Source organism: Mastomys coucha, unplaced genomic scaffold (assembly GCF_008632895.1).
Source record: "Mastomys coucha isolate ucsf_1 unplaced genomic scaffold, UCSF_Mcou_1 pScaffold9, whole genome shotgun sequence".
Lineage (NCBI taxonomy): Eukaryota > Metazoa > Chordata > Mammalia > Rodentia > Muridae > Mastomys > Mastomys coucha.
The window spans coordinates 1,560,825-1,588,814 of record NW_022196915.1 but is presented as its reverse complement, the minus strand read 5'-3'; the positions used below and the strand labels follow the sequence as shown (position 1 = coordinate 1,588,814).

At 40.4% G+C, this 27,990-nt stretch overlaps 1 protein-coding gene across 5 annotated transcripts in view; it reads left to right on the top strand.

Moving 5' to 3' along the window:
- The window catches only part of Lrrc3b (leucine rich repeat containing 3B), an 84,121-nt gene that overhangs the window by 26,300 nt on the left and 29,831 nt on the right, over positions 1-27,990 (top strand). The window contains exon 1 of one of the 5 annotated variants that reach the window (XM_031361904.1): positions 6,968-7,493. The exons of the other annotated variants lie outside the window; for them this stretch is intronic. The gene's annotated coding sequence lies outside the window, so the exon portion shown is untranslated. Of the gene's footprint in view, positions 1-6,967; positions 7,494-27,990 lie in introns of those variants that run through there. 5 annotated transcript variants of the gene reach the window in all.

Sequence of the window (27,990 nt, the reverse complement as noted above, 5' to 3'; positions counted from 1 at the left end):
CAAAGTTACATGAATGAACAGAAGAGAACATTCCTAGATGCCAACTGAATGCCTATTTTTACCGGACCCTTCTTGTTATATTTCTCAAAATAAAAATAGATGCATGCTCCAGAGTTTCAATTTTGTGACAGGAGACCTTGATGGACATGCTTTTCTGTCACATGGGAAAACAAGCTTCCTCAATTGGGCTCTTCATCATGCAAGCCAGCATTACAAACTGCTCCTTCATGGCCCCTCCTCTTGCCTCACCCCTCCCATTCCCACTAGATCCATTTTCTAAAGATGCCACTTTAATTCAATTGCCTCCTTGTTTAGTTAGGTAACTCAACTATCTGTGATGCCACAAGCCTGGACGTGGTACCACATCGCTGTCCCTGATGGCCATGATCAGCATGATGGCTTTACTTCATGATGCTTTCCTTGTGCTTCCTTCCACCTCTGGTGTGGCCTCGGCTCAGAACATTCTCCTCTCTTGGCCCTCAAGTATCCCATACTATTCCATCCTTTTGTGGCCTAGGAGCTAGTATAGAAGTTTCTGTTAACCATGCCCAGTGACTGTAACCCCCTGCCTTTTACATTCATGTCAGTGGTATTTTCTGGCTTACTTAATAGTTCTTATATTGGTGTTTTCTATTTCAATGTTGCTCAAAAAATAGCCACATGTCTAAAATGATGTTTCACACTTGGTGCATCTCCCTCATTCTCCAGCTGATCACTGGACTCTGAGCTCTGAGGGTCACATAATGTGCTATAGCTGCTCTGCTCTTCAACATCCACAAAAGTGTGTGGCTTGAAGGCAGTGCTCAGTCAGTATGACATGAGAGAAGCAACTGAGGGGTCCAGAGAAGGGTCACTAGTTCCTGAAGAGACCTGGAGTTAAACTGGAGTGGGGAACATGCAGTGAGCTTTTTGTGGGCCACAGCATTACCTTGAACCCAAAGGAGGGTGTCCATTTATCTATTGATAGACTAGGAATTTTATTCAGCCTCAGAAAAGAATGAAATTGTGATTATTATGTTAAGTGAAATAGGCCATAGATAGACAAATATATAGTAATTGTGTGTGTGTGTGTGTGTGTGTGTGTGTGTGTACGTGTGTGTGTATTCATTTGTGCTATGTGTATGTAGGACATGGAAATAGTAAAAGGAGCTGTCTTGATTAGTTTTCTGTTGCTCAGATTAAACCAAAAGGGTTTGTTTTAGCTTACATGCTATTGTCTATCATCAGAGGAAGTCAAGAAAAATGTTCAAGGTAGGAAGGGACTAGAAATGTATACGAACACTGTTCAGTGGGTTACTTTAACTAGCTTGTTCAGCCCGCTTTTATCTTATTATTTTTTTAATCTAACCTCAGATCCCTGCCCAAGGGAGGCAAAACCTGTAGTGGGCTTGGCCCTCCCACATCAAGCATTAGTCAAGAAACTGTCAGACTATACCGATTACAGTTCAGTCTGATGGAGACAAATCCTTAATGTTTCCTCTTCTCAGGTGGCAAGTTGACAAAAATCAGCCATCACAGGCATCTTAAAAGGAGATGCAAAATCCTTAACAATGGGGAGGAGAAAAACATGGGTAATGGAACACAAGGGACATGAAAGCAGAAAGGGGTACAGCAAGAGAAGAGCTGCACGGAAGAAGGAAGGCAGTGGGGGAGGGAAGACGAACAAGAAGAAAACACTAAGAACGGACTACAGCTAGAATGTACAGCTGGTACGACAATGCCACGTTACCATGTTACAAGGTACTTAGCTCCTATTACCAACAAGTGCCAGAGGTTGAGGGTTGAACCTAGGTCTGGCTTCAGAGCCCACTTTCATTCTCATAGGCTTCTAAGGTATGGCCTCCTGCCATGCTGTACTTGATGGAGGTAAGCGGAGCCAGGGTTGCCGGGACAGTATGCGATCCTGCAGCACCTCCTAGACTACAAAAAGAAAACAGCCAGCTGAGGTAGCAGAAGCGCAGAGAAAGTTGCATATACACACACACACACACACACACACACACACACACACACACACCCTGGGCCACCCCTGTAGCATGGCCAGCTGAGGCTCTGTCCCAGCTAAGGCTGGCAGGAGAGCCCCACCCTCTGTGGCAGCCTCTCCTTTTCTCACAGTCTCTGCTTTGGCACCTGTTCTTGGCATCCTCTGCTGCTGAGAAACGTTAGGTGTCACCTCATAGCTGTGAAGCTTGCTGGGAGACAGAAGCCAAGGAATGGCACCCTGGAGCTGGGAAAGAGAATGCAGGCTGAGGAGAGGAGCTTCTGTAGGCTGAGGGGAGGTGGATGACAGCAGCAGCTGCCTTGTCTGTGAGGTAAGCTTACAGCAGGAACACACTGAGACCCCCTCAGTCTACAAAGCCAGCTCTACAGGAAAAGGCGGCCATCTCTCTGTATTCAGTGTTAAGTCAAGCCTGGCAAAAGTTCCCAGTGTTATGATCCTGTCTTGCTCTTTAGATCACATCCCCCAAGCTTACTTTAGAGTTAAAAACAAACAGAAAAAGAGACAAGATATTTCAGGGGTTACAGTTAATTTTTTAAGTACATGTTTTTTAATTCAAAGTTCTACTAACAGTGCTATGGCAGCGCTGAACAGAATAAGCAAGGCAACCCCCTGAGCCGCAGCATCCTATTAAAGACATGTTTACTCTTTTTTTTCTTCATTTGAAGCTCTTCTCTGTGCTGTTCTTGAATACAACCATGCACATTTTCACTTGGGCAGAAGCCCAGAGCTCTAAAATGCTAGAATCACTTTCAAGAAGGGTTTTGGAAGTACAAGGCACTACTGGGGCAAGGCTAGGCATAGGAAAGGCAGCATCCCTGGGGACCCTACACACAGGCAGAGGTGGCCCCTACATCCAAGATGGAGTCTGTGCACTGAAAAGACAATGAATGAGCAGCCAGGGGAAATACTCAAGGTCAGAGGATAACAACACCCAAAAGATGACAAAATACCACATAGACAGAGCTGTGGAACCAGCAAAATAGGAAAGAGGGAAAGGAAGTTTCAAGTGGTAATCAGTGAAAAGACACGCCTTCACTCTCCCTGGTCATCAGCTCAAATGCCTGTTGTAGCCAGGGCTCAATTCTGAATAGTTTTTCCCCGCAATCTAGAATTCCTGCCATTTTTTTCCCAGACTGATATACAAAGGTGAAGAAAGAAAGAATGGATATACACATGAGTTCAGATGGTACAGAAACCAGTTTGTCATTAACAATGGTTTAGAAGCAGCTGACATGTCAATTCTCATGGAACTGAGCCTCGGGGAGGCAGATAGAAGACCATAACACAAAAGTTGCAAACTATCAAAGGAAGAAGGCACAACAGAAAAGGCCCACAGTATCCTCAACACCACAGAAGATAACCTGAGGTTCTTAGACCCCTTGGCTGGGATGTCTGTTTCATGGTCTGGAGTGGTTTCTCTGATACCAGGTCAAAGCCAGGTTCTAGGTTACTAACCCTCTAAGAACTACCTATTACAAAGAACTAACTGTACCCATCCTGTGCTGAGGTATGTAGAGCTACAGAGAGATGCCACACTGAACTCACCACATTTAGTTTCTAAAGAGATGAGTCATATTATATGGGCAGTGAAGAGAATGCTTATGCTTATAGTGTCCATACCTGGTGGCACCAGATGGCTCTATTTTTTCTATGACTAATTAACAACCTAAAATAGCCTGCATGATACATTTCCTAGATGGGGAGAGCAGTCCAGAGCCTGGCAGAATTTCTGGGATGCTCTTCTGTTCCCAGGCTGTTTCTAATAACCTGCACAATAATAGCATGGAATGATGATTTAAAATCACTCCAAGATTGGGTGTCCTTGAACAATACTGGAATGGATTTATAAAGAATCCGGAAGTGAATACTCCTTTTTTTCCCCCCCGGCTGCTGTGTCATCTAAAGCAAGTCAAACAAGCAGAGCCAACAGCAATAGCCAGGGATTTAACACACTTACATTCCAAACTGCAATCCATACAAATTAAGTCAGAATTTCTAAGCAGGGAATATAGCATTGGTAGTTTAAAACTTTTCCAGGTGGTTCAGAGGCTTGGCTACAAATAAGGTGTGGTACAGCAAACCTTGAAAAGAGATGCTAGGATGTCACAGAAGCACGTCACAGAAAAGAGAATAGCGAAGAGCAGCAGGGAGTAAGTTGACTGTATAGGCAGAGAAAACAGTAGATGCACAAGAGATGAGAAACGAGGGGTAAAGCTCATTATAACTGTGGCCTAGGGGCCTGAGGGAGAGCAGGCTGAATAAGAGAAGGCAGCAGGATGCCTCCTAAGGGTCCTGGAATACCCAGACACTCAGCTCTCAATTTCCTTAGGCATCTGCACAGGAAAGGAGCAATTGTTTGCTTAATGTTCATAGTAAACAATCTCAGAAAGAAAGCAGAAAGTGTAAGCTCCCTAACTTGAGCCATTATATTGCCCTCTCCAGGGGCTTTGAGTAGCATTCGCTGGTACATTTCTTAAATGGACATTTCCTAACTTGAGTCATTATGTTGGTGTCTCTAGAGGTTTGTATAGTGTTCTTGGGATATTTCTTTAAATGGATTTGCTTGTTTTTACTTAAATGTGTCTATGCAAAGCTCCCTGTCTCTATGTTCATCTTTCTATCTAAGTATCTCCTTAGGCAGAAAGCTATAGCCTTTTTCATAAGTAGAAGTTCAATTTTTGGAACCAATACCAGGGTGAGACAAGTCAGTGTGGTTCCTTGGATAATTGCTATTCATCCTGTGTCTGAGGTGCTGTCCTTGTATGGAAAAGGGGAAGTCAGTAAATGGTGTTGAAACAAAGCAGCACCAATGGGGATAGGTCCCGAGGGTGAAGAAGAGGGGGTAGCAATGGCAGTTCACAGGCAGGCATGGCGACAGTCCTGTCAGATCCCTGAGTGGGGATGATGGGCATTTTGTTGGAGTTGCCCTGAGAATGTGAGCAGAGTTGGCCTCCTGTCAACTTGAATGCTAACATAAATGCAGGAGGTGTGATTGCAGAACCTGACAAAAATCACAACAGCCCATCTCTAAAATGCTTTCAGATGGAGCCATCTCTTCTTATTCTGCCTACAGAAATGGGCAGCTCCTCTTGGCTTAATAAAATGTATTTGCTTTGAATGTAAATGAACCTAACCTTGCACCTTACAGATGAAGAGACCATGACTTAGAGAGGCTGGAGGAGTGGCCAAGGTTTGTTTAACTAATTCACATGGAGCTGAATCTCAAGCTGAGTTTTGCATGACCGTAATGGCCTCATCTCCTTTTATACCTCCTCCTCCCCAGTATCATGCCTGGCTGTTCATTTCCCCAGATGATTTTGGCTCAATGATTTATGAGCGTCCTAAAGAATCACTGCAGGGATGGAATTGATAATCTCTGTAAAGCAAAGCAAGAGGCATATTGCTGCTGCTGCTGCTGCTGCTGCTGCTGCTGCTGCTGCTGCTGCTGCTGCTGCTGCTGCTCCTGCTCCTGCTCCTGCTCCTGTCCCTAAAGGTGGCATGAGGACTGGGCATGCATAGCTAGCAATTTAATTTCAAGTTAGTCCAAACACAGAATGGTGCAATACAGTCTAAGTGTTGGTGACATGATTATCTGAGTATGTTTGGAGCAGGTGATGGAGTGGGGATTATTGCAGAGATTTTGCTCTGCTAGGGAAGAGAGGGTGTATTTTGGCTTATAGTTCCAGGAGATATGGTCATGGCAGAGAAAGAACAATGTAGGAGCAGGAAGTAGTCACATTGCAACCACAGTCAAGAAAGAGATCAATGAATGTCTGTCCTATGCTCATTTCCCACTTTCTAGTCTGGGACCCTCCAGACATGGGATGATACTATCCACATTCAATCATCCTAATCTAGATATTCCTTCTTAGATAAACCCAGTAACTTGTTGCTCTGGTGATTCTAAATCCCCTCAAGGCACCAATCAAGATAACCTATCACTTTCTTTTAGGAACTCAGCTGTCAGCAAGTTAGCTGTCATCAGTACACAGCTTCTAAAATTGCTATTGCTTCTATCCTAGACATCCACTGATGGAGATGCCCAGTGGACCAGGCTAGGGGACTCCCAGAAACCAAGTCTCAGAAGAGACATTGACAACTGCTCCTTCAATTATCATTTCATTGGCCAGAATTCAGTCACATAATTACAATTATGTTTAAGGCAGGCCAAAAGAAAAGAGATGAAGAAAAGAAAAACTGGACTCTTGAAAGCATCCCTTCCAGAGAAGTAAAAGAAGGCACTGTGTGTAGAAATCTGAAGATGGAATATCAGACTGTAATTAGAAAAACCATTTCGCCAGTTTGCCCATCTGAAATCACAATCAAGAGGGCCTTTTGCTTTCTATTCCAGTGTAATATAAAATCAAAATTGAAGTGAAATGTCCTGTGCTTGGTAAAGCAACCAAGCTCTTAGTATGCCAGACACATAGTCGAAGACCGGGAGAGGCAAGCTAAGCTTAGATTCTAACCTCTGCCATTGTGTAGCTGTATAAATCAGCTCACTCATCCAAGTACTGGGAGCTGAACAGCTTTCAATTTTAGAACAAAAGTACTGATGGTACCTTCTTCATGGGGTCTGGTGTGTTGGAAACAGAGGCCTGTAAGAATGAAAACCAAGAGATGCCAAACAGATATCCAAGTCCTTGCTCCATCTGTAGGTCAACTAAGTTCCACGTGTAAGTCTGCTCTCTGGCTACCAGCAGGGTGTGGTGGCTTCCAAGCAGTAAGGATTCACTCCTCTGGCATGGACAGCCCTCCAGTGTATCTCTCCTTCTGGTGAGGCTTACCTTCAGCTATCTCATTCCACCTCCTCCATATTTGCTAAGTCACTTCTCCGAGTCGATGGTATTAGTCATTTAAACAGACTCGTTCCTGCTTCACGCCTTGAGGAGCTCCAGAATTAGAGCAATTCATTAAACTAGATCCCTTTGTTCTTTTTCCTTTGGCTGAAGTCACTTGGTGCTTCTCAGTTCTAGCAGGAGCCCACATCAGCTTTGAGGTTGCCTTCTGAGCTGCTCATTAGAGGATGGTTGTCTGGCCTTGGCTTTCTGTTTGTTGCCGTGCCAATACAGCTGTGAGTTGACAGTCAGGCTGTAGAGCAGAATGACACCCATATTCCAGTTGTTTCGGGTGAGGGTGTGTCTGCCTTTTTAAGCTTTAGTAAATAGATAATAAAAGAGATTAAAGAAAATCAAGAGGAGACTTGCTACATTGATTACACTATCTCCTGTATTATACCTGGGGCAGATCAGATCAATCCTGACTATCTCCTGATCAACCAACTGACAGTGTCATCATTTGCAAGATTAACTCAATAAAACACAATTCACAACCAAAATACCTGCACAGACATAATTGTGTGGTTTACAAGCTTTCATGTGCACAGGACTCAAGTGAGATTTTAAAAAAGAGGCATTGGTGACTCTACCCAGGCTTCTGGGGCTGTTGGTAGTCCAGCCTCCCATGTTCTGGGTTTTGGGGAGCTTCCGAGGTAGGTCCCAATTTTATCACTCACTTATCTTTATACAAAACACTTTCAGATAATATATGTCTGCAGGAAATAACCACGCTGCACTTACAAGAATAATCAAAAGTTGCAATCAGGAGAGAACATTTTGTTTTTCCAGTCTACTGTATTTTTACCTAGTGGCTCCTCTAGGTCATTGGAAATAAGTGTACCTTAAGTAGTCTCATATCCAGGACTATATCTGCCTTGACCATGGAAAGGTGGAATGGGAAGGAGTAGGAGCTTTTCTTATTGTGGTGGTGGGGACATGACTACAGCAAATGGCTGAGCACAGAATGGTCAGCTGTGGGGTGGGCATGTATGATCTCCTACAGACTGATGATCTGATGGTTGCTAACTTGCTTGAAGAGAGTTTTGTGATGTTTGATAGACCTACTAGGAACATAATTCCAAATAGATTTCTTTCTTCTCTTTACTTTCTTTCTTTTTTCCTTTAGCAGTGATAGGAAGCAAACTTAGGACCCTCTACCTGCTGGGCAAATGCTCTACCATGGAGCTGAAACCCAGTGACTTACTTATTTACTATATTTATTTTAAGACAGGGTCTCTCATATTACTCAGTCTAGCTTTGAACTCAACTGTGTAGCCCAGGCTGATTTTGAACCTAAGATCCCCCTGTTCCAGCTTCCCAAGCAGTTGGGATTACATGCCTAGGCCACATTGCACAAACATTGCTACTAATACTACATGTAATATGCTTGCTGTTTGCCAACGTTAGTACCAGTGTTAGTTTCTTTTAGATGCTCACAGAAATCGTATAAAGCAGATTCTCTTGTGGTCTCCTCTGCAGATGAGAAATAGACTTGTGCAAAAGCTAAATACATTCCCCAGATCAACAGCACTCAGAGATCAAGTCAGCCCTATAGCTCCCTTTCTTATGATTGTCTTCACTGGTCTGACATAGGGATCTCCCATATTCACCTACATACAACTTTTAAGGGATCCCTCCTTAGGCTTTGTCTCTTAGTAAATCCTTTGGTCTTCATTTACCAACTGAGAAATGGGCTTTTCAATGCTATGAAAACCTCTCGAGATTGTTGAGGAGTTGAAATAACACAATCCACAAGAAATTCTATAAATAGAAAGCCTGGGATCAAGATAGAAGTCAGTTAATACACTAGATTAATGCTGAGATAATTTGAATAGCAATATCTAAGTATCTAATGAATGTTGTGTTAATCTCTATTTCCAAATTTTTGTGACATTTTCAGGGAGAACTATTTTAACCTGGATTCTCATTTAAATGACCAAACCAAACAAAACCGGTTTGAATTTGTTTTGTTTAGGTCTGAAGATAGGATGTTTTACAGAGCCTTAACTCCAATAAAAGATCCATCAGCTGGTTTTATTCATTCATGTATTGGAAAGAGTATTTCCTCTAGTTTGTCCTCGGAAGTGTTTTCTCATCTGGGTTGAAATGAATCTCCACACTGTCTGTATTTAGATCCTAGGTGTTTCATGATGAAAACCATTTCACCCTAGCATTTCACACTCAAATTTAGACCACGATTCTGCTATTTCTCATCCCCACAAGTGTTCTTTCTGCAAAAGCTCTCACATTTGTAAGAGTGTCAGGCTTGTAGATTCGCACACTCCCTCTACCCCCTCTGAGTTTTAGCAGAAAATGAGATACAGATTTCCTCACCATTGAATACTCTGTCCGGTGAAAGAACTTAGGAGCCTGTGGCTGGGTGTGGTGGCAACCGCCTGTGCTCCCAGCAGTTGGAAGGCAGTAGCAATCAAGAACTCAAGGTCATTCTCAGCTAAATAACAAGTGTGAGAATTTCAAATCAATCTCAGCTACATGATACACTGTTTAACTCCATCTCACCCCTGCCCCTAAATCCACCAAGATATCTCTTCTCTTAGAAGCTTTCAAGTGCCAAGATTTCCTCAGTGAGGAATGAGATGGGACATAGGACGGCCTCCTCTCTCTGTGCTCATAGATTCCACATGCTCAGAGAATCTCCCACACCATACACATATACATATCTCTAACTGGACTTGAGTTATGGGAAGAAGGAAAGAAAGAAAGAAAGAAAGAAAGAAAGAAAGAAAGAAAGAAAGAAAGAAAGAAAAAAGAAAGAAGGAAAGAAGGAAAGAGATAAAGAAAGAAAGGCATAGGGTTGGGAGGGGAATATTGGGAGAAAGTGCGAGTAGAGGAGGAAATACAGGAGGAAATAGAGGATAAATATAATCATTTTTCATTGGATACATATATGATCTCAAGAATAAAGAAAAAATAATACAATAAAAATATAAAACTAAGCTAAGCTAAAGAATTGAGGCCATAGAGCCGTGAGACCACCGAATTATCTTTTCTCTATCAGAAAGTCACCAGAGAAAAGTAAAAGACTTTTAAACTAAGCCTTTGCTCTGTTTCATTTGATTTAAATAGATCATAATTTGTTTTCTTTGGACCATAGACCACAATGATTCTTAAGTAAATGTTACTCTAAGGTATGACTACATCTCTTAAGTAAATTATTGAATTCAAAACAGAACTCAATTGGAATGGGTTTTTGTGTGTAACTCAGTAACATTTTTTTAAAAAATGATTTAGGGAGAGGAGAGTGCCAGTTGATAGCACCGTCATTTTCTGTACTTGGCTTCCATAACAGCGTTGCTCATTTAGCCTTTTGAAATGGCCTCTGTCAGACAGAGTGGTGAAAATGTACACTGTGTCTTCCAGAGTATGGGTGACTTCTTTGGAATTGTCATAGAAAGAAAGTTAAATAAAGTAGGAGGGTTTCTGAGATTTGGTTACAGACTGCAATAGGAGGCATGGATAGCAAGGGGAGAGCATGCTGGTCAAGGATGCCTGGGTCTGACCTCAGCCATGTGCAAAGCAGTAGTCTCCTTTCCTTTCCCAATCCTCTATAGTTTAACTTTACAATGTAGATACAAACAGTATCGATTTCAGGAGTCCTTGATGAAGAAGACAATCATAGAATGGCACATAGAAAATATCCTTGCAACAACAGAAATTGTTAATCTAATAATTAACTTTCAGGAAAAAAAAATGTTTCATCTTTGATTTACCATTAATCTACCCGGCACTACAAACACTCATACAAATGTAGCAATTTTCTATAGAAAATGAAACAATTTGAAAACATTCCAAATAGATTATTAGTGTCTTTCAAACCAGTGAATATAAATAACCTAAGAGGTGTGTGACATTGGCTAAAATCTCATGCATGAGCTGTGCATGGGTGTGGCATGTGCATGCACACATGTGTGAGTGTATTCGTGTGAGCATACAATATACCAAGGGTCTTGCACACAGGAACTCTATCTCTTGGTGTGGACCTAAGTGGTTCCTCTCTTAAGACCATATTTGCACCAAGCTTGTAAATATCATCCCTGTAATCATAATACTTAGGAAGGCAGAGCCTGGGCTATAAAATGAGTTCCTGTCTCAGAATAATAAATGTGTGCTGGTTTTTATTATCAGCAGGAATCTACAAGCAGTCTAAGTACCTAGGTCATCCCCAAAACTCACTTCAGTTTTCTGCTCCATCCATTTATTACAGCATGCTTATGGCATGCTTATTTATAGTAAATTGGAAAAATGCTAATTGGTAAGATGTGGGCGCACCATCCAACCTCTCATTTTCCACACCTGTGAATTCCATGCCTTTGACTCTTCTGTCATCAGTCTTGATCAACATGCAAAGGTAATTTGTGTCCTCTTTTTCACATTTGAAGCATCTCTGTAATGGCCACATGATCTCACATTTGGTGAATCATGGCAGGCAGCTCAACCAGCCTCAGCTCAAAGTATTTCTTTACCCTAGTTCTTCACTGTTCAGGTGATATAGCCATGACTGTCTGTCTGTGCACGGAGTTTCAGTCACTTTTGGTGATAGGTGCATGAGTGCTTCAAGAGACAGAAAACCTATAATATTACTTGAGCTACCATGCCGTTAGTACCACTGTCCTTAATTTATGATGCATATTTTCTGATCTTGTTTGATCATTTCAGCTCAAGTTCAATAGCCAAGCTGGTATCTCTTACAGACTTTTAAAGACTGGAATTTCAGGAAACCCATAATGGCGAAAATGGACAATACTTACTCAGAAAACCTGAAGGATAGCTCAGAATCCCCTAGAAACTTCTAGAAAAGTTGAGGATAGAGGATCCTCTTTTTCCTAATTTTTTTTCCAGGAATGTGGTTGACTTTAACATACATCCTTAGCATTCACTTATCTGTTCCAAAATTCAGTCTCATTTGCCTCACCATTAAAGAAATAATGAATTTCAAACCTTTTAGTGAAAGTTGCCTTCACCTTTCTCTAATTGGGTCATTTTTATTTCTAGCTATTAATGTTAGCCTCCTCTGTCACTTTTTCCTATTCACCATTATAGACAATTACCTTCATTTACCGTCCTTAGACTTGGACATGGCCTACTTGTGCTTCAGACTCAGAAATCTGAATACTTTAATACTAAGTTCTTGTTTGCTAACTTCATCTGGTCTGTTATACATGGAAGTAAAATGGTTGCTGGACTTCATAATGAACAACTGTTTCTACTACTCTCTCCCATAATGTACCTGCACTCACCCAGTAGCTGCTTCTCACTCCTGATATACTTGATAGTTCCCAGTCCAAACTCTATAATCTCTACCAAACAGATCTTACCCCTACCTAGTTCACACGGTTTGTCCATGCTTCTTTTCTGCCTACCACAGTGAAAGACAGACAGTAGATTATAAATGGATACATGGTTTATGGATAACTTATATATGGAAATAAAGGAAGCAGACACAGACACATTATACATACATACATATGCATTTCTATTGTCTTAGTTAGGGTTTTACTGTGAACAGGCACCATAACCAAGGCAACTCTTATAAGGACAACATTTAATTGAGGCTGGCTTATTGGTTCAGAGTTTCAGTCCATAAGGTGGGAGAATGACAGTATCCAGGCAGGCATGGTGTAGGAGAAGTTGAGTGTTCTACATCTTGTTCTGAAGGTAAACAGAAGACTGGCTTCCAGCTAGGACAAAGGTATTAACGCCCACAGTGACATACCCCCTCCAACAAGACCATACCTCCTAATTCCCTGGGCCAAGCATTTACAAACATACACACATACATACATACATACATACATACATATATATATGTATATATATATACATACAAACATACATATGTATGTAGAGAGACAGAGAGAGAGACAGAAAGAGGGACAGAGAGAGAGACAGAGAGAGACAGAAGAAGGGAGGGAGAGGAAGAGAAAGAAGTATAATGGATAGATGGATAGATGGAAGTTAACAGGTAGATACTAGATGAACATAACTAAAGAGATATGGCTAGATGATAGAGAGATAAAGCAAATGGATAATAGACTGAGGATCACACGTGTTGGTTATGTGTGCATATGTCTATTTTAAAACCATTCCTTCTACTGTTTGAGTGAATGACTTGGTCTCTTGGGAGAAAAGTGGATATTCTGGTCCTGGTATTACTGTAATTCCAGTCACAGCCTCCACTTCTCACTGACCCAGCTGCTTCTTTGACAGACAAAGTAACCTTTCCTCAGGATAATGAGCAAATGGAAGGCTCAGTTCTTAGCTCCCTCACTCTTCTGAATGCTAAGCACTAGTTGAATCTTCACTGGTTGTCACTTCTTTCACCTAGAATTCTAAACCTAGGAAGTTAAATGGGGCAGGAGGATGCCAGCAGGGAAAGATGTGCATCTTCTATGTTGGGTCACTTCTTTGCTGAAGAGACTGAATGCCTGGCAGAAGGGCTACTAGGTAGCTGTGCTAGTTGGACCTTGCTGTCTCATCTCCCAGTGTAACAAGCTCAGACAGTCAGAGTTTACTGGATTTTGTTTCCAGCCATTTGATAAGGAAAAGCATCATATAAAACATTTTGCAAGCTATTCTCATGGGATTGCTCATTTCCCACCAGCTTTTGGCTTTGATTGAGTTCAGCTTTTGAGAAACAGTGGAATACATAGATACATAGATACATGGATACATACATACATGAGCATTTCAGAATATTATGTTTGAGCTGGAGGTGTCATGTTTGCTGTAACTGAACAGTGAAGTTGGTACTATTTGCCTTGCCAACTATGTTTTCACCAACCTGCCCTAACAAAAATACATTTTGATTTTAATGTTTGTCCTTCTGGTCAACATTTGCATGTCTCTACATCTAGTTCTCTTATAATTTAGAATTTTATTAATTCACTTAAGCAGTACTGAAAAGAACCAGAAAGGTTTCATTTAAAATAATTATACATGAGTCGTGATTAACTGGAAGGACTTGGGCATGAATCGCGCCTAGGGATTTTGTTGATTGAGTATTCTACATTAGTGCTAATTGGGGCTTTGTACGGCTTGCAGCATGGGTGAAGTTTTCCATAGACACTTTAATTTTAGGATATCAATGTTTAGTTTTGTAAAGTGGGACAGTGATTCTCAGTGTGCCCATTTTAGTCCATGCCCGAAAAGAGCAAAATGGAAATGTTAATGGCTCTGAGCACTGTTTAGTCTGGAGCCTGGATTCGCCTTTTGTCCTGCCTCTCTGGTATGCAGCCCAATATTCCATTGCCTCCTTCATTCTGTGACTTGAGTGAATAGCTAAGGTTCTTGAGAGCAAAGTGGACACTTTTGCCCTGGTGGTTCTCTTGTTCCTTGCTGGTTTTACTACTCCCCGGGGTTCCTGCTCCTCTCAGTCTATTAGGGACTATCACCATACCTTTTACCTGACTTCTCTGTTGATAGCCTCCATGCTAATTCATCAAACTAACAGGCCTCCTTCCTTCCTTCTCTGTCTTCCTCTCAGTTCTCTGCTCTTTGTGATGTTGGTATGGACTGGGGACTTCACACATCAGAGCCTGTTCCCCAAGCTACACCCCTACCCCTTGATTTGGGAGAAGGGGCACGGGGTTGGTTTTGCTTGAAGACCAGGTTTGTAGGTTTGTATCTATGAGATTCAGGATAGACTCAATCTCTGGGTCTTTCTACCTCTATCATTTCCTTTTTTTTTTTTCTTAAGTGCTAAGATTACAAGCATGCACCATCACATCCAGCAGAGGGTTTTTCTAAGAGCACAGTCAGATAGGCTATGTTTAAAACTTATAAGTGCATATCCACTGACCAAGGAAGAAAGCATTTCCACTAGAAGTACACAGCTTTTCACATGCTCTGGATTTTCAGCTTCTTCATCTGCCTTCTTCCACTGGAACCTGATATCATATCAAAGTCAAACCCATACTGGGTCGCCTGTGTTTCTCACTCGCATGCCATATATTCTAGTTTTGTTTCTTGTTGCTGTGATAAAACAATGACCTAAAAGCAACTTGGGTGAGTAAAGGGTATATTTGGCTACAGGCTACAGTTCAGCATCAAAGGAAGCCAATATAAGAATTCAAGTCTAGAGTCTGGAGACAGAACTGGAAGAATGCTTACTAGCTTGCTTCCTGCTGGCTTGCTCAGCTTGCTTTCTTCCATGGTCCCAGGCCTACCTGCTTGGAGGGGAGGGTAACACTGGGACTTCTCCTATCAATCAGTCGTTGAGAAAACCCTCCAAAGATATGCCTACAAGCCTGTCTACTGGAAGACATTTCTCAATTGTGATTTCCTCCTCTTGGAAATCTAAGTTTGTGTCTAAATTTGTGTTGTTAACAAACCCTAAACAGAACATTCTATTGACATCAAATTCCTCCTAGATTTTCTCTGTTTCTTTCTCTCATATTTTAGCTTCTTTTGCTGGAATATTTTGTTTGCCTTTCATATACTGACTAACCACCATCCATACTTGGCACTTAGCTTGACCTATGCCTCTTCCTAGAAACTAGGGCACATGGTTTCATACCACTGTTGAGAATTTCAAACCCATTCATATGCCTTCCTATCACTATGTCTGCTTCTGGCTATGATTTGCTCAGGGCACAGGGGATCCTCTTGGCTTTCCTGTTTTCAACCTCTCCTGCAGTGCTGGGTGTCTAGCAGCCATTACTAGTAGAATGACAGATCACCAGCAAGTTTCCAACAAAGAAGATATTTTTAGCATAGTCTCCTAGAAGAAAATTCAGAACTGAAGATATGTATGAGAGGCCATGACTTGGAAGTGGTCTTGTGAGCTAGAAATGACATAAGGAATGAGACAAAGGGAAAGAAACCCAACAGAGGGTGGCACTGAGGCTCACAGAAGGTAATTTTGGGTCGTCTTTTCAGAGAATGTTGGATCTCCTTTAGAGGCCACCTTTGACAGCCTGATGTAGGTGGCAGTTGGGGTGTAAATATTCTTAGATCCATCATCATTGGTACAATGCTGCCCCACCCTCAGTTTGTACAACCAGTCACATGACTTTCACATGTGCATGTCTTTGGGTCTCAAAGTCCAGTGAATATTGGACATAAAAGGCACAAATAACATCAGAATATTGGGCACCCTTTTAGTTCCATTCTGTGACAAACATCTAACCAGAAGTAACTTTAGAGAAGAATGCATTTACTTCAGTTTATACGTTATGAGTCCAACTCTGAGGGAAACCAATACAAGAACTCCAAGGCAGAAGGAAAGAGTATTTGGCTACAGGTTACATGGAGGAGTACTCCATGTAAGGAGTGTTACATAGAGGAACACCCTCTGTTGGCTTGCTTGCAGCCTCTTGTATAGCTAGATCTCTTATATGGCTCAGAACCGCCTGCCTAGGGAATAGTGCCCCATACAGGAGTATGACATTTTACCTCAAATAGCAATCAAGACAACCCCAAATAGATGCAGTACCAGGCTAGTGTAATCAGAGAAATCCTTCAATTATGAATATATTTTTAGAGCTCCATGTTATGTCCAGTTGATAGTTAAAGTTAATTAAGAGAGTCCTCTCATCCCCAGAGAGTCAAAGAGATCCAGAACAGAGTTCATGAGATTATATTGCTAGCAAATTTGCTAGTGATGTTAATGTTGCTATCTGTGGCTTATTCCCTTTGAAGATGTGATTTACGGAGCAAGGCCACGGCTATTGAGGACTACCCTGTGATAAACTCCTGGGCGTGGGCAGCTGGGAGTGAAATCACACCAGAATGCCCTTTATTTAGATATCATCAAAGTGGTAGACAGAGTATAACAGAACCTATCAGTCCTGTTTTCTATTACATGGATAGATCCCAATTTGAAGGACTAGCTTATCTCTACCTACAACTTCTAAATCAAACTTTACTTTGTTGAGATTGAAATCATACACACCAAATCATCCATTCTTATCATTCTTGCTTTCTTGCAACCTTCCTCTTTCAATTCTGCTAAAAATACTTCCCGGTGGCTCTGTTGCTGTGTCTTCTGGGTATGTTTTTGTTGCCGACTGAGACCTTCTATGTTCTCTTCTATTGTAATCTACTAAAACAAACTGCAAAATGTTACTATTTCAGAAAAGAGGTGAATTTAGTATTGACAAGTATAGAAAGGCATAAAAATATGCAGTAAAAAGAAAATAAGCAGAGACTAAAATTCACTGAATGAACAGAAAAGAACTGAAATAAAAAATTAGTTTGTTGATTTACAAAGCATTATTTGCAAAGAAAGGAGATGTATCCCCTGACATTCATGGGGATATAGTTAGTCCCGAAGCATTTTAGAATAAATGAAATGATTTAGTTATACATAAAGAGGCATTTCTCTTTTATTTTTTGAAAGACAGTTTCTTCCTGTGCTAGCAGTTGTATGAAAGTGGCCCTGGTGCCCCTAGGGGCATCTGATAATTACCAAAGTAGCTCATGTATTAGAAAAACTGTCTGATTAAGTGCCTTGACATAAACATGGGTAAGCAAAAGCTTAGTGCATTGATTAAGTCTGACATCACACGGGAGCATTTCCAAATGTCATAAATCATTTAAAACTCATGAAAAAACTTTTTACATACTCCTTGCTTCTGAAGTCAAAATCAACACATGGAGAGCTCCTGAGAAGCAAATATATGTAAAGCATGGGAAGGAGAACCATGGAGAAGCCAAAGCCTCTGTCCTTAGCCACCAGCTGTTTCTGGGGAACAGAAGCACCATTTGGGAACTGGATTTGTTAAAATTAGGAGAAAATAGTTAAAATGATTCTAGGAAGAAAATAGAGCAACTAAGGAATAGCTGACCACCACCCAAAAGACAGTTGATGGTGGAGGGAAAGGGACTTAGAAACAGCAATTCCAGTTTATGAACATTCGTTACAGAATGGATTACTTCTTACTGAGATATAAGTACACATACAGAAAAGGACTTCTCTAGAAGAATAAAAAGTTGGTGGGATGTCGAAAGCTCCATTTGAAGGAAGGGTATTGCCATTCACCTAATTTCCACTATTGTATCAGAGCTCCCTTCCTAGCTTATGTAACAATCCTCCCAGCAATTTGGCAGTACATATTACACTCTCCCCTTTTATTTACAACTCACTTAGCTGTTCAATGATGTTGGGAAGATGGAGCCAAGAGCTTTTTTGTCTACTTGTCCATCCCCTGTGGCTCATGGCACACTGTAGTCAGTTGGCTTGCCATAGTTTAGACTTCAGTGCTAGCTGATTACCATCAGCTGAATGACAAAAACTATTCATCTGAGGCACACCCCCACTGATGAGGTTTTCTTTTCTGGGATTCTGTCACATTAGTGCTGACACTTCCTCAACCCTGTCTCCACATCTTCTGATCTGTCAACATCACTGGTATCATGATATTAACAGGTTTTAGAAATACTAGTCAGGTGTTCTGTAGAACAGAAATTGCTGTTTTAAGAGTAATATACCAACTTTAGAATTTTCACTGAAAATTGTATTTGGGCTGAAAAGAGAGATTGTGTATATTAACCATTTCTGCTAACACAATTAAACATAAGAAATCATTGTTATGTAGTAAAAGCCTGGCCTCTATAAATTCTGGAAAATTAACTCTCAATGATTTTTTTCACTGTTAATAAAGATTCACTGTTGAGAACACCACCCCTACTTAGACTGGTCTGCCCAAGCCTATAGCTTTTCATCCCTGATGAAAGATTCGATATGATACAGATGGAACCTTCTAAATGGATTACTAAGGATCACTAATACTTGGTAGACATGGACTAGATAGGTATGTGAAGTTTTAGTAAGGGTTCTCCTAAATTCTCTGGCAATTTCCAAAGTTCTACATATCTCTTAAGATTAGTAGACTGCAAGTAGGCACTGTTGAAGCTTTCCAGAGTAAACCTAAGAGCTGAAGGACCTGGATCTCTCTGTCTCACTGTTCTACCATGCCGAAAATATGGCGCTCACCATCCTTATAACCTGGAGAAGCTGCTGAAACTCTAGGCGTCATCTCTGTATTCCAATAACCAGATGGAAAAAGAGAAGAATGTGCCTTTTCTTTTATGAAAAAAATTTCCTGCAAGTGCAACCTATTTTTTTCTCTTTCATAGCCCAAACCTTTGTTCTAGGACACTTCTAAGTTGAAAGGGAACTGCATAACATAATGGACAATGTTGATGGTGATGTTCCTGGCAGCAGTCAAGCTCCTCTTATCAGACAGATGGAGACAGTGTGCACTCTGGAAATGTTGTTCAACAATTCCTTAAGCATACAGGCAGAGATTAGTGGATTATAGAAAACTTTCAGAGCATCATCAATTTTGAGTTATTTGGAACCTTTAAGTTTTGCATAAGATATGCTCTATACATAATAATGAGAACGTGTCTACATTCTAGTTAAGTATTTGAATAACAGTTTTGTACTTTTATATAGTCTATGTTATAAGTGCATATAGTATTAAGCTGTTTTTCCTTGAAATAAATGAGGTGTATTAGAACTAGAGAAATGGATTTTTCCAGTAGGTCATAATGATAAGTTCTATAAAGGCCACGGTAGAGCAGAGAAAGTTACTAAAGAAGTAGGTGGGTACCATAAAACCAGGGATGCTGGTAGGCAGGTGTAGAAAGCTCTGAGATTTTAAAGTCACCAGGTAGCTCAACAGGGAAGGCATCGGAGGATATGTCAGGAACTTCTGCATTGGAAATACTGTTATCCTGGCCAGTGTGAAGGAATATTTATGGAAAGAAGAAACATCTCACATTGGACTTTCTTCAAGGTTGACTAGAACTTGAGTGATTTGAAGTGGTTGGAATATTGCAGGTCCGGAGCCTAATGATAATTCTTCTTAGACTATATTTAGCCCACTAAGCTTTTCCTTGTTCACCTCTATGTCTAGCCTAACTTCCTTATGACTATTCTGTGGAACTTTGAGTTGCATTATCAGACCACTAACTCCTACCTAGTCAATACTGATGAATACAATCAGTATGTAAGACCTGTAACAAAGGTTTCTCTGCTTTGCTCTAACTTACTTACCTGATGTTCCCAACAATGTATTTGGAAATGTCTCAATATATGGCTTTCTATGTTCTGTTACCATTAAAACTTCATTGAATGCTTACCACATTGGAAAATAGTGTTTGGGCTAACATAAATGTTTTCCCAAGCAATAGTCACTCATATTTAGCTCTTGAGTAAATAATCTCTTACTCCCTTGATGGTGAAGGCTGTGTTCTGTATCAACATGTGAAATTTATCTTTTATGTGGTGTCATATATAAAATGCCTAGTTAGTCTCCATCAGTCCACAGGAAAAGGTCTTCAGAAAGACTCAGAAACATTTAACAAGAGCCTAGAAGTTCAGGTTTTCAGAAAACTAGGATTTCCTGATCCAGGTGTATTGGGACTGTCCATTAAGTATTTTGTGAATTTTTTAAATGAATAAATTATTACTATAGAAAATTTGAGTAACACTGAAAACAAATAATCAACCCAAAATGTTACAACCAGCGGTAAACAATTGCTGTCTTGATGCATGATTCTTTTACTTTTTTCTAGCACACAAGGACTGCAAATATATTCAGAATGACATGCCAAAGTTCCTTCTGAAATTATTTGTTGTAGGCTGTCTACTGCAAGCAGAAGGTTTTTTTTTTCCTTCCAGCACTTGAACTACCCTAAAGAGTTATGGTCTCCAACAGAGGTCCACATGCACACTAGACTTTATCTACTTAGCAATTGTGCCAGTGTGTCCAGCACACAGGCAACATTAGGTAGACGTACAAAACTGTTTGTGTTGATATTAGTAAGTGTAAATTCACTTAAAAAGAAAGTCCTGAATATTGTGTAGTTTATACCCCTGGTTCTTTTTCTTTCAACTGATGAACATTGAATGAATGCAAATCACTCATGATAGACATGAAGATCCATGGAGACACTAAAGATTCCTATTTGCAGAGATGAAAGCAGAAATGTGGTGGGAGGATGGGTGACTGGTGGAGGAAACACTTTTTTCCTTGTGTCTTTCGTTACTGTTCTGTTGGTGGGAAGGGACACCACGATCAAGATAGCTTATAAAAGAGAACATTGAGTTTGCTTACAGTTTCTGAGGGTTAGGCCATGATCACCATGGTAGGAAGAATGACAGCAGGCAGACAACCACGGCACTGGGGCAATAGCTGAAAACTTACATCCTGGCCCAAAGGCAGAAGGCAGATAAAAGATGAGACTGGGCTGGCATGGGCTTTTGAAAACTTCAAGTCTGCCCCCAATAGTATACCACCTCCAATAAGGCCATACTACCTGATATTTCCTATAGAGTTTACTAACTGATGAGCAAGTGTTCAAGCATATCAGCCTGCGGGAACCATTCTCATTCAAACCACCACCTCATGTCCCTTCTTGCAATGTGGCAGCTTCTTACAGAAGACCTGGTTTCCTTGGGCTTTCCTCTCTAACTCCTTGCTGAGGTGGAGCAGATTGCTCTTGTCACAGGGTACTCTCCCTTACACAGTTGGGTTAACAAGCCTGAACTGACATCATTATATCAGGACATAAAGATTCTCTGAATTTATGAATGTTTCTAACATAAGATGAGTGTGTGTTTTTATTCCCAGAATGTCACTGAGAACCACATAGCTGAGTCCTAGTATTCCTAATGTCTTTATTCTTCTCTTTGAAATTTACTCTCTTGGTTAAAAAAAAAAAATCTGTTTTGTTAAGAGAACAAACCAGCAACTTGGAAAATAAGAGACTTCCTATCTGCCATTAAAATCAAACTATTTCACACTTCATTACTTCTTCCCTATAGTTGAATCTTTCTTAATGTTCATATAGTAAAGGATGACTTCTTTCCCATAATTGGGTGTGTAAGGAAAGGCTGTTCCATGGTGATTGTTTCAGGTTACTTTGGTTTGGTCTGTTTTAGCCAGGTTAGGTTCAGTTGTAATCTATGGGGAAGAACTATTCTCAGCCATCCCATTGCTTTTCAATCTTAATGACATTTCCAGGAGCTTGATAAAATATTCCTGCCCTCTCTGTCCCGTTTTATGAAAAATTTTAAGCTGCGTTTTTATTTTAAGCATAGAGGTACTTTGCCAGTGTGCATATGCATTATGGAGCATGCATGCAAAGGTCAGAAGCAGGCATCTGGTTTGGTCTTTTGGAAGAGGAACTCAGAGAGTTCTGAGGCTCAGTGTAGTGCTGGGAATCCAACCCAGATCCTCGGAGAGGGCACCTGCTTTATTTTTAAGTTATTTCAAATACTCTTCATCATGTTTTCTTTACCACACTGAGTTTAGAGCCAAACACTTTATATTTCTCTCCTCTGGTCCATTTGCTTTTATCCTGTGTGCTCTTCTAGTGAATTTGGACTTCGATCCCAGAAAATGCTATGCTCAATTAGGAGAAGCTGTACGTTTCCCAGCGGGCACCTAGATGTGAAGAAAAAACATTTAATTCTTCCCCTTTCAACCACAAGGGGCTGGCAGCAGGTCCCCTAAACAGTGCACAAGGGCTAGGCAGGGCGCTGAGCAGTGCACTTGACCTTTCACCCCTGTGGCTTCTGTGTACAGTGTGTGCAAGGAGGATGGACCCTGCAGTGAGTTGCGGCTCCAAGGACATAACTTCATCATCCTGCTTACATCCTACTGAATCACTAGATCACTAGAAAAAGGAAAAATCTTTCTCCCCTGATTTTTGTATTTTAATCCAATAGAGTAAACGATATTCCCAAGTTGTTGGTAAGCCCATACAGTGTAGCATTTATTATAAAAAAAATCAAGAATCATTACCATGTTTAGGGTTTAATTGACCATCTAAATGCAAAAGCCATTGTTCCCTTGCAGTCTAGTGAGGAAGGAAATGAGATAAGTGTCTAGATTTTGTTGTATGACCTCTGGTGTGTCACTGCCGTCAGGGCAGAGAGACAATCTTAGGACTGGAGAGTGAGAGGCAGCATGCACCTGCAGGCTGGGACAGAGAGAGGCTCATGGCATCTCTGTGTGACAGCAGCACACAGTGAGAGCTCGGTAACCATCAATGGTCTTATTGTTCCATGCAAAGAGCTTCCACTGAGCATCTTGGCACCTAGTTATTTGAGTCACTGTGTGCTCCCACATGCATGCCATTTGTATAATGCTCTGTTCAGCACTGGGAGAAATGGACGTAGCTCATTTCTTTCTGTCTTACAAAATTATTTTTTTACAGGTGGAGTGGGCAAGTCTAGACTCATTTCTCAGATGAAGATGTTAAAGCTCACAGGTGAAACATACTCAAAAGTATTCAGTAGATCTTACTGAGACCTCTGTACTCTCAGATCAGTCCTAAAATTCATCCTTTACATCTGAAACTTGGCATTGGCCTTCTTCTTCAGCACCAAGCTGCCAGGAAGGCTGACAATAAAAATGCTACATAATTTGATGTGCCATCTATTTAGTCTGAGGAACTTAAAAACCCAGAGAAGCTATCAAGGACTCATTGCCAAACTCATTTTAAATCACTTCATAAATGGTGATCTGTGTGTCCTACTTCCTCCTGATTCCAGCTTCACTTAGATAAGGCACATTGTTGTCCACCATTGCTCTAACCAAAGACCTGTTTGTTCTGATGAAGCAAGCCAGCCATTCTCTATCTGGGTTTAAACTCACAGGAAGAATCATCTATAAATATCAAATATACATATACATAAATAAATGTATTGTATAAAATACATATTATATTATGAATAACTATTGTTTATGTATTTAATTATACGTGTGTGTGTGTATGTGAGTGTGTGTGTGTGTGTGCATGTGTGTGCCTAGATACATATATCCTAAGGTAGTGTTAAAAGAACCCTTTAAGATTAGCATTAAAAGCAAGGAGCAATGATATACACCTGCAGTCCTTGCAGTGATGAGACTAAGCCTCCTTATTCATTTTGAATCATTAAATTTGAAGCCAGTCTGGACTACACAGCATCAAAAACAAGTAAAGGAACAACAAAAATTAAAACTGAGTAAATTTTTTGTGGATAAAATCATTCTGAATAGAGGATTTATTTGTGTGGTGTGAATGTGGATGTCCTGACCTGTAGTGGCCAGAGATTACACTGGGCATGTCCCTCAAGTGTTCTCCACCTTATTGTTTTAGACAGAGCCTGTAGCTTACCATTTTGGCTAGTTATCAACCCCTGAGACACACAAATCTCTATGGCCAGCTTTTACATGGATGCTGGAGATGTGAACTAGGCTCCCATGTTTCCAGAGAAATTGCTTGCCCATTATGTTGTTTTTCCCAGATTAAGAATAGCTTTTGAAGAAGGTAATGAGTCAGAGGTAAAGGTCAAAGATGAGGGGTAGGGATGGGGATCACTCTTTTAAAGATGTAAGCCGTAGCCCCCTGTGGCCCACAGGCAGTGCCATCTTCTGTAGTGGGCTAGCAAGCTGTTTATGACAGGCTGGCCTAAATTTTTCTTAATTTAATCTCAGAAGCTATATCAGTTCTTAACTGCTTTAAAATAGCTGATATAAGAGCACTGTTTCTAGTAATTTTAACATAATTAATTGTAAGTTATCAAGAGCAGCAGACCCCTCAGTTTGCTGACAGCACTGTGTGAACCACCAGATTTGAAAAGGAGCATTTCTCCATCAGCTACTTCCTAGCACATTGTATCCAAAATCTTGTTCCCTGCTGGTACCCTAGCAGCACTATTTTTGTTATAAAAACCAAAAATATCAGATTTATTATAGGCAATTTTAGTCATGTCTCCAAATCTATTGCTAAAACCAGAATAACTGTCCAAGTAATTAATTAAGATTTGGAGAAGTAATGTGTTTGATTATTTTCTCTGTCTTGGAAAGAATTTCTAGTAAAATGTATCAAACTCTTTCTGGAACATCTCCATTCACACACACCTCTGTAGCACACCCTTTGGGGCACAGGGGAAGTCTTGAGGTACAAAGGACCTTTCAGCATTCTGCCAGAGAAGCTGTATGTGATGTCCTGAGGATGCCAGGTGGTGAGCTAGGCTTTCTTCCTATTTAAAAGTCCATCCTTACCCCTTGTTAGTCCATGCTCACAGCATCTGCGACTCAAAACCTGGCTTTGGCAAATGTCAGCACTGCTCTGTGAGACTACTCTCAGGGATTACTTTCCCATAATCCAAATAGAGCTCTGCTGTCTAGGCAAGTAATCATGGTTTGCACAAATGTCAAATTAAAAAAAAAAGTTAAAGTTTTCAGACTTTCTTAGTGCTTTTTTTCCTACAAATTGTATTCTATTTCTTAGTTGAAAATGGAGTTTTTCCATATAACACATTCTGATTACAGTTGCTCCTCCTCCAATTCATCCCAGATCTTCCCAGTTCCCCATCTACCCAAATCCACACCCTTTCTTTTTCTCTCTCACTAGAATACAAGTGGGTATCTGTAATTAAAAATAATAATAATGATAATAATAATAAGTATAAAATAAAAACAAACTTAAATAGAAAAACAAACAGGGAAAAAAAGAGCCAAAAAGTCATAAAAAAACACATATAGATGCTGAGACACAAATATTTGTACACACTGAAAACCCATAAAAACAAAATATATAAGCATAATATTTAAGCAAAAGACCTGTAAGATAAAAAAGAACTGCCCAGACAAAACACAGTGACACAAAACAAAAATAAAAATAAAACAGAAGTACCATAAGTTCTTCATTTTTTGTTGGCCTTCTACTACTAGCCATGTGGCCTAAATTTAAATGTTGTTTGTATACTTAGAGAAACTCAATTGGAAATACTAATTTTTCCTTTGTGGGTGGTTATCAGCTGAAGAGGGGGTGGTTAGAGATGGTGGATGTGTTGACTTTCCTTCTTGATGCCTGGACCCTGACTGGATTAGACCTGTGCAGGCCCTGTGCATGCTGACACAACATCAAACTTGCTGTGTCTAGGAACACTGCTTAAGTGGTATCTTCTATCCCTGCTGGGTCTGATAGTTTTTCTGTCTCCTCTTCTGCAGAGTTCCCTGAGTCTTTAAGTGAAGGATTTTATGGAACCCTATGTAGGACTGAGTATTCCAGTGTCTTTCAGTTTCTGCACATTGTCCAGCACAGGGTTACTGGGAGTCATTTTACTGCTGTATTCCTTTTGAAAAGTAGTATCTTTTTTCCCTTAGGTCTCTTAGGCTCAGGTTCTTGGCCACCAGGGCAGGGTCAGGCATGGGTCCCATCTCATTGACTAGGCCTTAATTCCAATCCAATAGTTGTTGGTTACTTTCACAACTTCTGTGCCACTATTACATCAGTATACCTTGCAAGCAGGTCACCATTTTAAATTAAAGAGTTAGTATCTGGGTTGGTGTTTACCCTTCTCCTCTGGTAGTATACACAGAATCTTCCAGTGCCATGAACACTAGTCGGTAGAAGTAAAGGCTCTTTGTGTTCAGTGATTCATGTAGATGTTGTTCTCAGCAAGAGAGCCTTACCATCAATTTATATAGGGCAGCCAGTAACCTTGCCAACAGCCTGACTTATTTGGGTGTTTCTGTGGCCAACAACTCAAACACCTTTCTGAGAAGTATCAAGATGCAATTACTGGACCTAGAACATAAAACACACCTCCATTTCCATTTTCTGAGTTTCTTGGGTGTGGAATTGAATCCTAGGTTGTGGACCACACTGGGATGTATGTAGTCTGCCTGAGGCCCACTTCTATCCCCTATCCTAGTGCATATTACAAATAATCGATTGATAATCAAATAAAGAACAGACTAAAAAACAGGTTGTACAATAATGATAAAGCTTTTGCATTGAGCCAGCTTGTAATTTGATGGGAATCCCAGAAGCCATGAGCATTCTCTGCCTTCCAGGAGAAGAATGCAGGTTAGTCAGGGAATTAGAGAAGTAGTTTTAGAATTAGGTTCGGATATCATCACCACCTATAGTTAATCAGTAGAGACCATCCCTCTGCAGTCTGTGGGAAGTCACAGTATCTCAAATCTGACAGATGAATTATAACATTTGATAAATATTTTTGTCATATTGATGTGGGCCAAAAGCAAAACATGGATATGAAAATATGAAAATGAAATTGAATGCACTGAAGTAAAAATAAGATTTTGACTGAAGTAGCTATACCCAAATAAAGAAAACTATGGACATTATGCAAATGGCTGAGTGCTGGCTCTGATCACGTTTTCTTATAAAAATGAATGAAGGTTGCCATTTAAATCTTCTATATGTTGTATTTCAGGGCAACCTTTCTGAAAGAGTCAAAGCATTATATCAGTTTTCACAGGTGTTGTTACTATTAAAATACAGATTCTACATGGAAGCAGGGCCCACAGCCTTCCTTCCTCTTCACACTTAGCGCAGTATATATCTACCATGAATAATGTAGATGATTATATAGATTTAGAAATGCCTACAAGGAATCATAGCCTAAAAAATACCACAAGTTCCTCAACCCTCTTAGAGCTCCTCAAGAAGATTTCTTAAGAATGGGTCTATTCTTGTCCCTTCTTTGTTTTCCTTAATTCATAAGCTGTTCCTTCAGGGTCTCCCTTCTCCATCATCAGTTTCCCTGACACTGTTCTCCATAAGTTCCCTCCTCTTGGATGTTTCTCAAATGGAAGATGCTTAAATATGTTGAAAAAAGAGAGATGTATTTCACTGTGTTCTCCCTATGTTGGGTCCTAGGACTGAACCATCAAAATTTCCCCAAAACACCCAATCAGAAAGGACAATACATCTCCAGACAGTAGCTAGCTTGAACCTGTATCTATGAACCATAGTAGTGTTTCTTCCTTGTTTACTCTGACCTTATTTTAACTCCGTAAGTCTAGATGTCTGTACTAAGAATTCAGGGCTGAGGACTGACAGTCTTTCTCCTAAAGCAATAAAATCAAAGCATTGAGACATGGCAGCACATAGTCTGTGGTTTTTTAACTTAGAAAATGTTTTATTTTACTTTCTAATTTGAACTTATTTGTGTGTGTGTGTATACTTGCATGTGCTCCAGCCCAAGTGTGGAGGTCACAGGATAACATCCCATCTTTACATGGGTTCTAGGGTTCAAACTCTGGTTGTTAGCCTTGAGCTGCTAGTGTTCTTATCCACTGAACAATTTCTCCTGCTTTATAGGATGTGTGTTTGTGTGTGTATGTGTATATATATTCATATATATATATATAT